The sequence below is a fragment of the Dermacentor albipictus genome, chromosome 7, assembly GCF_038994185.2.
Source record: "Dermacentor albipictus isolate Rhodes 1998 colony chromosome 7, USDA_Dalb.pri_finalv2, whole genome shotgun sequence".
NCBI classification, from domain to species: domain Eukaryota; kingdom Metazoa; phylum Arthropoda; class Arachnida; order Ixodida; family Ixodidae; genus Dermacentor; species Dermacentor albipictus.
The window spans coordinates 129,051,121-129,066,863 of NC_091827.1; the positions used below are offsets into that span (position 1 = coordinate 129,051,121).

Sequence of the window (15,743 nt, forward strand, 5' to 3'; positions counted from 1 at the left end):
ATGTGCAATCTGGGGTAGTTCTTGATTCTAGTCTTTCTTTTTTTTCCGACGTCGATATGAGCTGACTTATCAGAAAGCGAGAGGCCAGACTTGCCAAGAAAGTCTGCAGTGTTGTCGAGGGCTTGTTGCATCATTCTTGATTTCTATGGAAGATAGCTTTCCTATAGACTGTTATACACCTTAGGCTGTAGTGTTTCTTGTAGTATGCCCGTGTTGTTGGTGTGTGTGGTCCAAATGTACCTCCAACTCTCACCTGGAATTTTCTGTCTTTCAGAAAGTTACTGTTTAAGTGCTCTAAGAGAAATTTTTTTGCTCATCGTTCCTCTTATTGAGTAGCATGAGGCAGCACTGCTGTTAAAAGCCTCTTCACTCTCTTCATTCTTTCATAAGCGGTATTACATAATATCCTGCAATAAAGTTTCTGCTGCTTATGGCTCACTAATATCTGCCAGAAGAGACAACTCTTGAAAAAGGTTTTCCTTGTGCTATGTGTGCGACGTAGTATGAGCATTCATGCCTTGACATTTATACATCTGTAGAACGAGCTTCCTGACAGAGTACTTGCTATACCTGATCATGCTTATTTGTGCAGTGCTGTTGAACAATACATATTGATGCAATGAATATTTACACACTCGAATTATCACGAAAGATGGTTGTTTTATAATTCTGCACTTTGCTTTCTATTGGTGTTAGATTTTGCATAAGTATGCCCCCCTATGCAATAGTATTTTGAAGTTTAAGGGTTCAATAAAAGGTGATGAACTAAATCTAAGTGCAAGAGCTTTTTTTTTACCTAGGACTCCCATCGAAATGCGACTTCCATGGCTGGCAAATCAACCCCTCGCCTTGTGTTAGCAGCAGAATGCTGTAGCCGCAGTGGCAGGTGAACAAATTGAAGAACAATATTTCTGTCTATAATTTTTTTTCTTGCTTGTATGTAAGTAAAGTTTCGAATAAGTTTGTCATTGCAAAAAAAGCCCAGTTTGTGGTCCTTCATTGAATAAACCACATATTGTGTATTGTTGAAATGCAGAAATTTGTTCTAAGATCCTCGGGTGATATATGTTCTTGCAAGTAGCATGGTATTTCATTACTTATAAGGATAGTAATCGCAGCGGATATCGTTATATGGGTTTACACACTAATATATATGATCATAAACTTATTAGAAACTTACTAGAAACATGTAAGGCATGAATGTTTCGGCACACTTTATCAGCTGTGAACGTGCAAGAACTGCTTGTACTGGCTGATCTGGCTGACTTCACTGCACAGTTTTGATTTACTTTTCTTCAACTGTCGTTTCATACTGTTTTATCCCCACAAGAACAGGCCGTTTGCCTGCTTTTCGCATTGTTGCACGAGTTCTACATGATTGTGCAGGAGGGTACGTCGTCACTGTGCCACCATAGCAAGCAATTTACTTAATCTACTAGCTCTAGAGTTAATTACCTTTCAAAGCAAATGTTAATACAGATGCAGTAAGGATACAAAGTCCGCAACATAGTCAATGTTTATTGGTTTCTGTGCAAAAAAAAATTCTCCAGAGAAGAGGTGCAACTTAACGTGCATGTAATATTTTATTCAAGCCATGGATTTAATGCTATCGTAGCAAATTAATTACGATAGCCGACACGTTTGCTCTGTCAAATTTAATAAGAGGTAAGATAAACTTTCAAGATGCATTGGGAAATTCACGCTTGAAAACCGACAAGAAAATGCAACTTAAGGGTACCGCGTTCAGCGCAACGTTGAAACTTCGGGTACTTTGCTGTCTTGTCACTTGCCTTTGCCGATGTTGAAATAGTTCAAGCTGCTCCGTAAGCGCGATTTTTGCATGCTACTCAACAAAACAAAATTGTGACGACCTTGTCGTCTGCTGGGGATCGAACACCTCCTAGCACTGACAACTCGCAAAGGCGTACGAAGCAAACGGGAAAATGCCCTTTATCTGCAACGTATAGCGTGTCAACAAACGTACATAAATGGGAGAATCGAATATACGGTACAAGTTATTTATTCTCCATTCGCGTACGTACCGAATTCGACGATCCACGTCTCCGCGCATTGCACTTGTCGTGCGAGACGCCATTTTCCAAAACAAACCAGCGGAATAGTTCCGTTGACAGCTCTCCGCCCAATTTCGACGGAAAATCGCAGCGATCGGTGCGATGGTGCGACTGTGCGACCAACCGGTTGGTCGCCGCCGAAAATCGGGGGGTCGGCACTACGACTGCGATTTTCATCGCAAACGACGGAAATCGCACTTCCGGTGCGACGAAAATCGCATCATGTGAAACAGGTTTATGAGTGTGCGTCTACTATCACAAGTACGTCCAATAATATGCAGAGGTATCCTATTGGGTGCTGCTTTCTTTGTTAACCGTGTGAGCGGTTAACAAAGAAAGCGGCACCCAATAAGATACCATGGCTGGAGAAAGCTCTGACGGCATTTGAGGTTCTGAGACAGTCTCTGTGCGCGGCCGTGGTGCTCAGCATTCCGGAGCCACCTAGGCCCTCCTGGCGCGTCAAATACGGCGGCGGGCGTCTGTTGGGCTCAAATGACAGCCGAGAGAAAGGAAAAATTTTGCAAGCCACTGATACACGCCAACCCAGATGCGATGGTGGATTATTCAGAGGGAAGCGTTCGCTCTAATTTAGGCCTTCAGATGGTTGGCCATATTCCATGTTAATTTTTTTTCAGCCACACTAACATCAGGTTATCTAAGAGCACAAGGTCTACTGGTGTGCTCCGGGAAGTTCTCTGTGGTAGCTCTCACGTGCAAAGCAATAAGTCCGTACGTTGTAAGAAATAATTGACAGACTACCTACCTACGCGAACGCGCACCGCTTTCTAGCGATAGCAATAGATTGAGGCTTCTGGAATCCTCATGTCTCCTACTTAAGAAAGGAGCTAGCCACGATAACCCATGTCCTCAGATCTCTTTCGGAAGTGTCATGGGATGCGTCTGTGAGGGCGATGCTCCAACTCTATAATGCATTGTTCCTGGGTCTCCTACGCCACAGCTTACCTGCATTGGTTGGGACCGGTAAGACCAATCTCCGTGACCTGCACTCTGTGCAAGGTCAAGCTGTGCGAATATGTCTTGGAGTTCGCAGATGTGCATCCACGGCAGTAATAATATCCATCGCACATGAGCGCCTTACCATCGTCTTGGCTTTACGCAGCTGCTCTTCCTTGCCTGTTCATGATCACCCCGGTTCCTACACCTGCCGAGCTGCTGTCCCGAACGCCGGAACTTCGCGGTTCTGGAATCCTGCCACCATCGCGGAAACACGGTGCTAGCCGCACCGCGCTGCACCGGCCCAGCATCTACCGAATTACCGACGTTCCTGCCCCGCAGCGCCACACCCGGAATCACCATTCAGCCTGCCTATCGTGCTCCCAGGGCTATCAGCATCCCAATCTACATCGCCATCGCCCCGTATAAACACTCCCGGAATCAACACCCCCTTCAGTGGACTCGGCAGCACTTCCAAAGATTATCACGTCAAAATGACCCGCCTTTACTTCGCGCAGGTAAACAATCCTTACCCTCTTTTCGCGAAGCGTACACGTTACGCTGGTTTGATAGTGCTGCCGAGTCCACTTTGTTGTACTGCCATTGTAAGTGACTGCGCACATGCCATTTTACACCGTCTATTGCTATGCGGGGACATTGAACTAAACCCTGGACCTGGATCTAACACCCGCTCAGGCAATACAGATTCGCACAAAGAATTGCTTGAGGCATTGGGAGAGTTAAAAGATGGGCAAACAACCCTTCTAAACGAGATGAAATCAATTCACACAAGACTGGCTCAGCAAGAGAAAGTGTTTAAGGAGATAAAATCAAGAATAACCAAAATTGAAGAAGAATGCGCCTCACTAGAGCCCTTTAAAGCCCAAGTTAACGACGTCCAGTGCCTCACTTAAGAAAACGCAAACAATCTGTCAGACCTTGTACATAGGCTAGACGACAGCGAGGACAGGGCCCGTCGTTACGATCTTGTATTTTTTGGTGTGAAGGATACTGAACGCGAAACCTGGGCCGAATTCGAGAATCTCATAATAGATATTTGCAAATCCGAGCTAAATCTCACAATCCAACCTATTGACATAGAACGGGCCCACCGGCTTGGTAATTTCAATACTGAGGAGCACCGGCCTATTATTGTCAAATTCACGCATTTCAAAACCATGGAACTAGTTCTTTCAAACGCAACACTCTTTAAGGGTAAAATTCACAGCGTATCCGAAGACTACTCCTGCAACACTCGTATTGCCCGTAAAAACCTCATAGCTTACGCTAAACGCCAACAAAACAAGTTTACCCTTCGACACGACAGGATCGTAATCGGTACCATCACGTACACATTCGATCACGCATCGCAATCAGTGTTACCTCGAATGCCATAGCTATCATCCAAACAGACCCCCAAAAATACTCCCAACTCACTCTCAGTCTTTACGCTAACATTAGAAGCCTCCTGACTAAACGTGATACTCTATCTAGCCTAAAGTGACTCAAACAAGGCATACAATTCATTTTTCGATAAGCTAGTCGCTTGCTACGACATAGCCTTTCCACAACATAGCGCTACAAATAAGAAAAAAAATGAGAAAGCGATGGATGGACGTTGTGCTTTTCACAAAAATAAAAAATCAAAGCCAAATTCAACGAGTACCATAACCAAGTAAATTCAGCATAAAGAAAGCAAAAGAAAAATATTATGAGAAAGTGTTCTCGCACATTTATACGAATCTAAGAAAACTTTGGCTCAATATTAGAAAGATATCTGGAAGGAAGGGTAGCCCTGAAGATCTGCGAATACCTTCTGTTGACGGTACTCTTGCACATAATAAAGCATTCTCTATCCTAAACACTCACTTTGTTCAATGCTGCCGCAATGTTTCTGCAGAAGATCCTGAAAAGATAGACAATTCTATAATGTTATTTCTGGCGACAGCAAGCCAAATAGAAAGCATGGGGATAAATAACTTTGAACACTGCTGCAGGTTTCGATGGTATCATGACATCTCCTATAATATATGTGTCAGACGTCATCTCTAATGTTTTAGCTCACGTTATTAATAAATACTATGAATCCGAAATTTTTCGTAGCAAACTTACAATAGCTAAAGTTTGCCCGGTTCATAAAGGTGGCTCTTACCATAGTGTAAACAATTTTCGACCTATCTAGATCCTACCTCTTCTTGCAAAACTTTTTGAAACTGTTCTAAACGCTCGACTAGAGGGTTTCTCAAGGAAATATGCTATTATTAGTACGGCGCAGTATGGGTTTCAAAAAAAAAGATTAATCATGTGAGGATGCGCTCCTAAATATAAAACATCGAATACTGCAAATTATTGAAAATCGTTTACACACATTAGGCTTATTTCGGGACCTGCGTAAGGCGTTTGGCAGTGTAAATCACCTTACACTTCTGCCCAAACTTTATGAGTACGGTATAGACCAGAACACGCTAGCCTCGCACACAGACTAACTGAACACACACTCTCGCACCCGGATTGCCCGGTCGACCAGCACCATTTTCTACTGGGCTGCCAAAGTGTGTTCGCCGGCGACCAGCAGACATGGCAAGCGCCAGCTCTAGGACTCCAAAGTGCGGAAATGTGCCCGTTCATGCGGATCCAAAGTACAAGAAGTCATCTGGGCATCATTGTGTCGTGTTTGGATGCCAAAACAACCAGCGCAAAAGGAGCAGGTTGCTTAGCGCTGTTTGCGAAGAGCACAACACACGTAGGGAATCCTGCCGGTGCGGTGTTTTCAGCCTGCACCGATTTCCATCCGCAACGAAGAATGACAAGCTGCGCCACCGGTGGATAGCTGCAGTGAATAGGAAGAACTACCAACCCAGTGAAAATGCACGTGTGAGCACTCGATCTGTGTAGATTTTGGTGCCACGTTCAACTTAACGCACTACGAACGTAATATGTGTAACACGCAGGTTTGCTCCGAGCACTTTCTGGACAACAAGCCTACAGAGCAGAATCCCGCGCTGGTGCTTCGCCTTGGCTATAACAAAAAGGCAAGCCTTTTCGTGTTTTCGTTCAGGCAGAGCTCCTGACCGTTAAGGGGAACAGTTAAGTTTGCGGTTAGCGATACTTGCAGTTGGTGCATGGCATGACCATTAAGCGTGAACGACAAGTTGTAGGCAATAGTATGTTGCCCTGCTGGTGAGCGTTATTGCTAATGAAAGTAAACCGAAGTCTGCTCGTCCCGTAGCATGCGTCCACAAAAACGTAAACGATGACTGCTCGTCGCCTGTCTTTACGGGCTGGTGTTGCAGGTGTCATTCGTAACGAATTCATTTGAGCCTCCTGAGCTCTAAACTGCGTGCGGGCTGTTATGCGGGGCAAAGCGCAACATTTTTCCGTTCATATGGCGAGGGAAATAAGGTGGTTAATTATTGTTGTATTTTGTAACAAAATTTTGCTCGTTCTCACCAGTCTTTTTTTTTTACTGTTTTCTAAGGAGCGCCAACAATCCGATATGGCCTGGCACAAGCGAAACAGGTCTCATACCAGGTAGCTGCAGTTGGTGGCGCTAATTTCTTGGAATGAACGTGCGGTTGTTGTCTTATACCAAAGGGGTCCCTGATGATGCAGCTTTAAGTAGGGATGGTAATTTTATGTGCCCTGTCATGGTTTGTGCAACTGTACAACACCTGCAACTGTCATGCTCGCCCTGTTATACGGCCTTTGACTGCACATGTAGTTGAACATTATAACTACTGTAGTTCCTCATTTTCCAATGAGTGCAGGTTTGGCATCATATACTGCTTGTTCGAGTGTTGTAGGCTTGTGTTATGAATGTTGAATTCTTAAGTGGTTGCATGATACAATTGCCTGGCGTATTTTCTATTTCATTTTGAGAGGACCTGATATCTTTACAACAGTGATGGCATGGGAAAGAACTACAGCCCTTCTTACTATAACATATATTTTGTTTTCAATGTGCAGGTGGTGAAGGGCAGGCGTTGCTAATCAGGCAGGCTATAAGCCCAGTCAAACGACCTCGCCAGTTTGTTGCCAAACGTGGCCAACGCAGTAGTGACCATGACAAACAAGACCAAACTGGAAGTGCAGAGGACAATTTTCTGCGTGCTTTAATAATATATGGCACAAACACAGTACTGTAAATTCCTTCACAGGTTACGTGCCAAAAAGCTCACACGTGTTCTAGTATATAGCGCGCCGTTTGTACAAACGTAATAGCGTACTTACCCAATGTATTCGCTTCTGCAGTCTGCACAGCACTCAGTGTGGCTATTGCGGACTTGCATGAGGTCTTGAAGTTTGATTGAATCGAGACAGCGAAAATGACAGGTTAGAAAAAACGCGAAACACGCCTCCGCCCAGCTAAAAAGTCCAAGTTTCGCTTTAGCGCCGGGTCGCATCTCCCGGTGTGGCAGCCCAGGCCTGCTACTTCGCGGCGCTTGGGATAGATGGCGCGACAGGCGCTCATCAATATGGCGGCGCGCTTTGAATTCACGGTGTTCTGGTGTATATGTGGCACGGCATTAGATCTAATGAGGAGTTACTTAACGGATCTTTACCAGTTTGTTTTATTTAATCAGGCGACTGCCTCGCTTCTCAACATACAGACTGGCGTGCCACAGGGATCCATACGTGGTTCTGTATTATTTAATCTTTCTAATAATGACCTTCGTAACATTTATTCCTCATTTGATATCATCATGTACGCAGATGATACTAATCTTTTCTTTGCAAATTCTACTCTGCAATGCTTAAAGAAAGTAAACGATTATTTGAATTTATTATCTGGATGACTCTACATAAACAAAATACAATCAAATGTCAACAAAACCAAGTATACAATATTTAAACCGATAAATAAGCCTCGGCTTGTTTATGTAACTGTTCTATTTTCAAGGAAAAAGGCTATAGTAAGTAACGCAAAAGTTTTTGGGGGTATGATTTCAAGACTTCTCCTGGGACAATCATGTCAATAAGCTTAGCAATGATCTTAGCAAAGTAGTAGGCGGTATGTATAAATGCTTCAAAGTGTTGTTTACACTGGCTTTACTCAACAACAAAGTATAACAAAAACATAAACGTTTCGCCACCTATGCGGGTGGCATCGTCAGTACACAATGGCAACAAATGAGAAATACATCCTATTTATCTATGAAAGTGCCGTAAACATCCGGCAGGGGGCCACGGTTAGAGTTACATGAAGATTGATTACGACGGATGAACCATGATTCTACGAACTTTCTTGGGCCCCATCGGTGTTCCCGTGCTAGTGTGGTTACATTGTTAAAATCAAACATGTGTCCCTTTGATAAACAATGATCAACCAATTCTGTCTTGGCACGTGTAGCATGGGTGGCTTTCGTAGCATCTCTTAGATGTTCCTTGATACGGGTGCGACGTCGCCGCCCTGTCTCGCCAATGTAGCTGGCATCACAGTCCGAGCAGTTGACCTTGTAGACGACACCACTTTGTTCGTCCGGAGGTGTGCGGTCCTTTGGCTTCGGGAACACGTTTGCCAACGTGTACGAGGGTTTAAACACAGTTCGAACACCTAAAGGCCGTAAAGCCCTGCGCACTGCTTCTCATACACCGCGGACATACGGAATGCACACAAAGGAAGCTGGCCTTTCGGCCTTGCTCTCACGAGGTTTTTGCATGCGGCGCCGCGTATCATTGACAAAGTGCTCAGGGTAACTCCGCTTATGCAAAAGAGTGGCCACATTCGTTAATTCTTGCTCCCTCAAAGTTTGCGTTGACGAGAGCGCATCGCAACGAGACAGGAGAGTGCGTACCACGGCATGTTTGTGTTCTATAGGGTGGTGAGAGTCAAAACTCAGCACACTCCCGCTATCGCAAGATTTGCGATACACGGCTGTCTCCACCGAACCTCCTTCGCTCCGTTGTACCAGCACGTCTAGAAAGGCTAGGCTGCCACTATTCTCCGTCTCACATGTAAATTGAATGGCATGATGGACGGCATTAAGCGCCTCATGCAAAGCTGGTAATCTAATACCATTATGGCTAAAGAAAGCAATATACTATGCCCTTTTTTACTCGAAGCTAACTTATTGTACCTTGATTTGGAGAACGACAGCAAAAGACTATGAGAAGTTACTGAGCTTGCAAAAACGAGTAGTCCGAGTTTTTTGAAACACAGTTGTAGGCCAGGTGACATACCCACACAAAAACTTTTTGGCAAACACTTACTGATGGGATCAAATCAAGTTCTTTACTATAGATTACTCTCGCATATCAAAAAACGCAGACTCCATGTTTTCAGCATACCCACTTCTCAATACCCCTTACGTAACCAAATCAGAACAATACCTTTTACGTGTACTAACTACGGACGTCAGGAGCTAACAATCAAATAGCAAGGCTGCTAAAAATCGTGGAAAAGAAATGTGTTTTTAAGCACCTTATTTTAAACCCAGTGCATGAAAACCTTTCTCTTACATTATCGAATTAGTTATACATAAAACGCTGTCGCACTACCATTATATGCACTATATATGTATGTTTTATTCTCCACTGCAATGTAATTGTACAAACAAACAAATAAAATTTTTGAAGCATACTTCACTTCATCATCATCATCAGCCTGGTTACGCCCACTGCAGGGCAAAGGCCTCTCCCATAGTTCTCCAACCACCCCAGTCATGTACTAATGGTGGCCATGTTGTCCCTGCAAACTTCTTAATCTCATCCGCCCACCTAACTTTCTGCCGCCCCCTGCTACGCTTCCTTTCCCTTGGAACCCAGTCCCTAACCCATCATGACCATCGGTTATCCCGCCTGCTGATAGCATTAGTCGCTGGGACGCAGCGTTTGAGAGAGGTAGTGCGCAGTCCTCTCGTTGGTATTTTATTGCAAGAAAGATAGCGGAGCGACTGGAGCAGCGTTACTGCATCAATTTTTGAACTGCGCGACAGCCAAGTGGAAACCATTCGGAAGATTCAGGTGGCTTTCGGTGGCGGTGCTATGAGCAGCACACAGATTACGGAGTGGTACAACCGGTTTAAAGATGGCCGCACATCGGTGGAGAGCGAGCCACGCTCCGGTCGGCCATCAGCATGCCGAAACGACCAGGCCATTGCCGAAGTGAACGCTGTGGTGATGCGGGACCGTCGTGTGACTATCCGAGAAATTGCGGAAGAGGTGTGCATCAGCACTTTTTCTGCACATTCCATTATGACTGAAGATTTGGCCATGAAGATAGTTACGGCGAAATTCGTGCCGAAGCTGCTCACGGTAGAGCAAAAGCAACTTCGTGTTGAAGTCTCACAAGACATGATGGATTCCACGAACAGTGAACCCGACTTCAGGAACACCATAATCACTGGTGACGAGCCTTGGGTGTACGGGTATGACCTGGAAACGAAATACCAGTCGTCACAGTGGAAGCATTGGATGTCACCAAGACCAAAAAAGGCCCGCCAAGTGCGCAGCAGCGTCAAAGTGATGCTGACTGCTTTCTTTGACTCCCGCGGTGTGGTACAGCACGATTACGCACCACAGGGTCAAACAATCACCAAAGAGTAGTACTACAGGGATGTCCTCCGTCGCCTACGTGATGCTGTGCGGCGCAGCAGCCCGCAGTTGTGGTCAACAGGAAATTGGCGCATCCATCACGACAATGCTCTTGCGCATTCCTCGCACTTGATTCAGACTTTTTTGGCGGAAAACCAGACTCCTGTGGTTCAACAGGGTCCTTGCTCTCCTGATATGGCCCCCTGCCACTTCTGGCTGTTTCCCCAAATGAAGTGGCCATTGAAAGGAGCGCGATTTCAGACAAAAGATGACATTATGGCTGCAACGATAGCTGATCTAAACTTCATTCCGAAAGACGCCTTCTCGGAATGCTTCCAACAATGGCAGCACTGCTGGCAGAAGTGCGGTGCTGCGCTGGAAGAGGAGTGCACCGCTGGGAAAGGAGCGAGTCCCAAGGAGACTACTTTGTGGGTTAATAGGTTTTCTACGCTCCAGTTGTGCCAGTTTTTTTCTTCGGCGAAAGGTCGGATACTTTTCTAACAGACCTCGTATTCTTCTGCTCCTCGATATGAGTTATGCAATGTCGCCAATGTTGTCGCCACCACTTGGCAGCGGTGGCAACAACAGAGCTTCATCTAAGCGCCTGCTGCTTTTTTTTTGCTGCAGATCACCGATCAGTGCAGCTGCGTCCGACGCCCTTTACCGGTACGGCTCCCACGCGCCCTATCCGAGCACTGTCATCATCAAGAGGCGTCAGCACCAGGAGGCGTTTCTGTGCAAGGATCTGCGGCATCATGACGAGCAGCTGGCTATAAAAGAAGACATCGTTTCACTGGCCGGCTCACTTGGCAGTGGTGGCGACAACAGAGCATCATCTAAACGCCTGCTGCTTTTTTTGCTGCAGGCTAGTACGGTACACACGTAACTTTTCTTTCTCTGCGTCAGTCGCCGCTACTGACAAGTTTTCAAATTGTAGTGCTTACTTTGTTGGTTATCTAGCGAAGCATGTCGAAAGATTTGGCTAAAATGAAAGATGATTTTGCTACGCTAAAGGAAGAGCTCAAACAAGAACTAAAGACATTCAAGGAATCGATGGAAAGGGAACTTCGGTATGAAATCAGGGAATTACGCTTTGAACAACGTAATCTTACTCAGAGTTTTGAGCACGCTTATGCTGAAATCCGCGATATGAAGAAAGAACTGCAGGACCAAAAATCAAAAAGCACAGAACAAGCAAGGGAAAATGATGTGCTTAAGGCTAAATGCTCTGCTCTTGAAATGACTGCCTCAGATCTAGAAAAGCGAGTTGTTCATTCACAGCAATACTCACGGAAAGGAAATCTTGAGATTTTTGGCGTCGTCGAGAAGGAGAGCGAAAACGTTGTGGCCATTTTGTCCGAGATTGGAAACGCCACCAAAGAACCTATCCCTGAATCTGACATGGAATCATGTCATCGTGTTCCCACCCGGAAGCCTGCCATAACAAACATAGTGGTTCAATTTAAGTCAAGAAGAAAGCGTTATGCTGCTCTCAGGAAAGCAAAGAAGACACGGCTCACTAACAAAGACATAGGACTAGAGGATCAAACACCCGTATATGTGAACGAACACCTTTGTCCAGCACAGAAAAAACTGCTAGGAATGGCAGTGAAAAGGAAGCATAACTATAAGTGGAAGTCAGTTTGGACAAGCAATGGTAACATCTTTGCAAGGCGGGCTTGTGACTCTGAAGTTACATATATATCTTGCGAAGGAGACCTTGCAAAGATAGGCCTGGTCCCTGAAGCTACTGGTGCTCCTTTATCTGGTGAAGCAGACTCGGCCTAGGCGGGTCCTGAACCAAGTTCCGCTATTTGATACGTCGATACGTCATAAGCTGTCAAAATGGAGTATTACGATTTTATTTTACCCTCTCGCGTTCAGCTTCCATGCCAGCCTCCTAGCTCAATTTTACATATCAATGCTCGCTCCGCTAATAATAAAGAAGACCGGATAACAGAACTACTCAGCGAATTCAGTTTTCATTTTAGTATTATTATGCTAACCTAAACATGGTTCAATAGAGATAGCAACGCACTATGGATAAATGGATGCAGCAATCATTTCATAAACTGGCCGAACAAGCGCGGTGGCGGTGTTGCCGCATACATTGGAACACAGTGCCATTGTGTTCCTGTTCCGGAGTTCTGCATTTCAACGAGTTATTATGAGATGTTAACCTTGAAATGCAACTTGGAAATAATAACGGTAGTATACTGGCCTACGAATGGCATTATTTCAAGCTTCATAGACTTCTTTGAAACATTTTTAGACTACGTTAGCGCAAATAACTTTCGCCTCATCTGCGGAGGAGATTTCAATATAGATGTCACAGGGGATAGCACCTTAACCCAACGCTTTCTTATTACCGTTCAGTCGAGTGGTTTAATGAATTTAATCAACACATATGCACGTGTTACACAGACTACTTTATCCTGTATTGATCTCCTCATTACCAATATTGAAACTATCGTCAACCAAGCTGGCACGATTACCTCAGATATTAGCGATCACTGTCCTGTGTATATGTTCTATTGCACAGATCCGAAAAATTGCAAGCGTCCTGAAGCGCCAATTTATGCTCAATATATATCAAATAGCGCTCTGGAAACATTCAAGTACAACATTAGTATTCACGATTGGTCCCACTTATACAGGATAAAAGACGCAGATGTTGCGTACACAAAGTTCATTTCCGAATTCATAACAATATACTCTTCACATTTTCCTTTCAAAGAAATTAAACACTAAAAAAATCAGAAAACCGTGGGTCACACCCGCACATATTAAAATGATAAAGAACAAGAATAAGCTTTACCACGCTTTTCTACGTACTCGGTCGCCAGAAATTTTGATTAGACTCAAAAGCGCACGAAACAAGCTCAACGCTGAGCTTAGACAAGCCAAGCGAACATATTATCAGCAAATATTTTCTGAACTTGCAAGGAAACCGCCCAATGTAGTTTGGAAATTGATAAATGACGTTATGGGCAGTGGCGAAAAGAACGCGTCAGTAGGAAGAATAAACCATAAAGAAGTGAGCTATCGGGGAAAGCACTTGCTGACCATTTCAATAGTCATTTCGCGAACATTGTAATACCAGTAAATCAGATACGGAATTCAGAAACGCCGATGAACACATGCGCCGATGGTGTTTTCCTTGAACCTACCGACGAATTAGAGGTTTACAGGACATTCATGAACTTAAACAATAACAAGGCCTTAGAAATAGATAACCTTCAAATAAACCCAGTTAAGTATGTCATAGAATTCATAGCTCCTGTGAATGCTCATATTTTTAACCTGATTCTAGAAACTGGCGTCTATCCTGTTGAAATGAAGAAAAGTAGGGTGACCGTCTTATTCAAGAGCGGTGACAGAAACGACACACGAAATTATAGGCCAGTCTCTGTCATTCCTATCTTTTCCAAAGGAATAGAAAAGGTGATATTCACTCTTTTGCCTAAATTTTCTCATTGTAGGAATATTATATGTGACGCCCAATTCGGCTTCCGGAAAGGGCGATCAACCGAAACCGCTCTGCTAACCATTAAACAAATCATTGTGCAAAATATTCAAGACAACCTTTTCACTCTCGGCCTGTTTATCGATTTTAGTAAGGCGTTTGACTGTCTCAACCATAATATTTTAATTTACAAGCTTTCACTTAGTGGAATCCGCGGAACACCTCTGGCTCTAACAAAGTCTTACTTAGAAAACAGGAAGCAGGCAGTATATATAGATTAGCAACAATCCTTTTTTTCACCAGTGCAAAACGGTGTACCACAAGGCAGCGTGTTAGGGCCTTTGCTATTTAATATATATATAATGATATTGTGAGCATTGATTCAACCGTAAATCATATATGCGGATGACAGCAGCGTAATAATTTCGGGTCCTAATGCAGACGATCTAATTATCAAATGTAATCAAATACTTGAAAAATTACACCTCTGGTTCAATTTGAATTGCATTAGAATAAATCCAAAGAAGACGAAAGTAGTAATATTTAGAGCTAAAAATAAGGTAGTCAAAACATGCCATGCTGTCAGATGCCAAGACCAAGAAGTTCAAGTAGTGAAGGAACACAAAATTCTCGGGTTTGCGTTTTCTTCAAGCTTAAGTTGGGATAAACACATAGAAGATGTTTGTAGAAAACTAGCCGCAGTGACGGGAATCTTATCTCGTTGCCGACATCTTCTTCCAGCACAGGCTAAAATCCAAATTCATCATGCACTGTTTGCTTCATATATTAACTACTGTGGTCTAGTATGGGCTACAACGACAAAAAGAAACGTTGCAAAGATAGGTCGGAGCTACTCCTGGTATCACTGCGAAAGAAGCACAGATGCGACTCGCCCACTATCAACATACAACTGGAGGGACACACCATCGTTCCTTCTCAGAGCGTAAAGATATTGGGAATGGTTTTCCAGTCGGATCGCACCAATACAATCTTAATTCAAAAGCTTAAGAATACAACAGCCCAAGTTACCCACATGATCCGGCGAATAACAACCAAGACAAGAGGCATGGGGGAGGCGGACACGCTTCGGCTTGTCCAAGCTTTCGTCATGTCTCGAATAACTTAGGCTATTCCATACGCACTACTCAACGCGACGAAACTCAGGAAAATCAACACAATGATCAGAAAGGCATATAAGCAGGCGATGGGCCTGCCGATCAGTACGTCCACAGAACGCCTACTACGACTAGGTGTGCACAACACGGCCGAGGAGCTGATCGAGGCACATTTATCCAGTCAGCGAACAAGGCTGGCGGTTACGGAAACAGCTCCATTCTCTTACGCCTGGGGCTCTCTGCCCCTATGAGCCATCCGCCGCCTCCGACTGTGAGCTTACCCCATGCCATCCGGAGCAACATCACCGTACGTCCTCTACCTCGCAATATGCACCCAGTGCACCACGCAGAGCGAAGGGAGGCCCGCACCCTGGCCATACACAAGCGATACGGGACTTTACCCTCTACAGCCTACACGGACGCTGCTTCTTACCCCAGACGCGCAGCCAGAACAGCCGCCGTAGTCGGCAATAAAGAACATCGCAGCAGCATTTCGCTCACACGAAACAATCCCCTCCAAGCCGAGGAAGCGGCCATAGCCCTCGCGCTCTCCCCAACAGAGGTTGAAGTCATAGTGACCGACTCCCAACAGGCGTGCCGCAA

The 15,743-nt window shown here is 44.7% G+C and overlaps 1 long non-coding RNA gene across 1 annotated transcript; it reads left to right on the plus strand.

The window, feature by feature from the left end:
• The first annotated feature begins 2,446 nt into the window (after positions 1 to 2,446).
• Positions 2,447 to 12,757, plus strand: LOC139047614 (uncharacterized). The gene is made up of 3 exons (XR_011507261.1): positions 2,447 to 3,544; positions 5,978 to 6,058; positions 11,187 to 12,757. It is a non-coding gene; the product is annotated as an uncharacterized lncRNA (long non-coding RNA).
• The last annotated feature ends 2,986 nt before the right edge of the window (positions 12,758 to 15,743 follow it).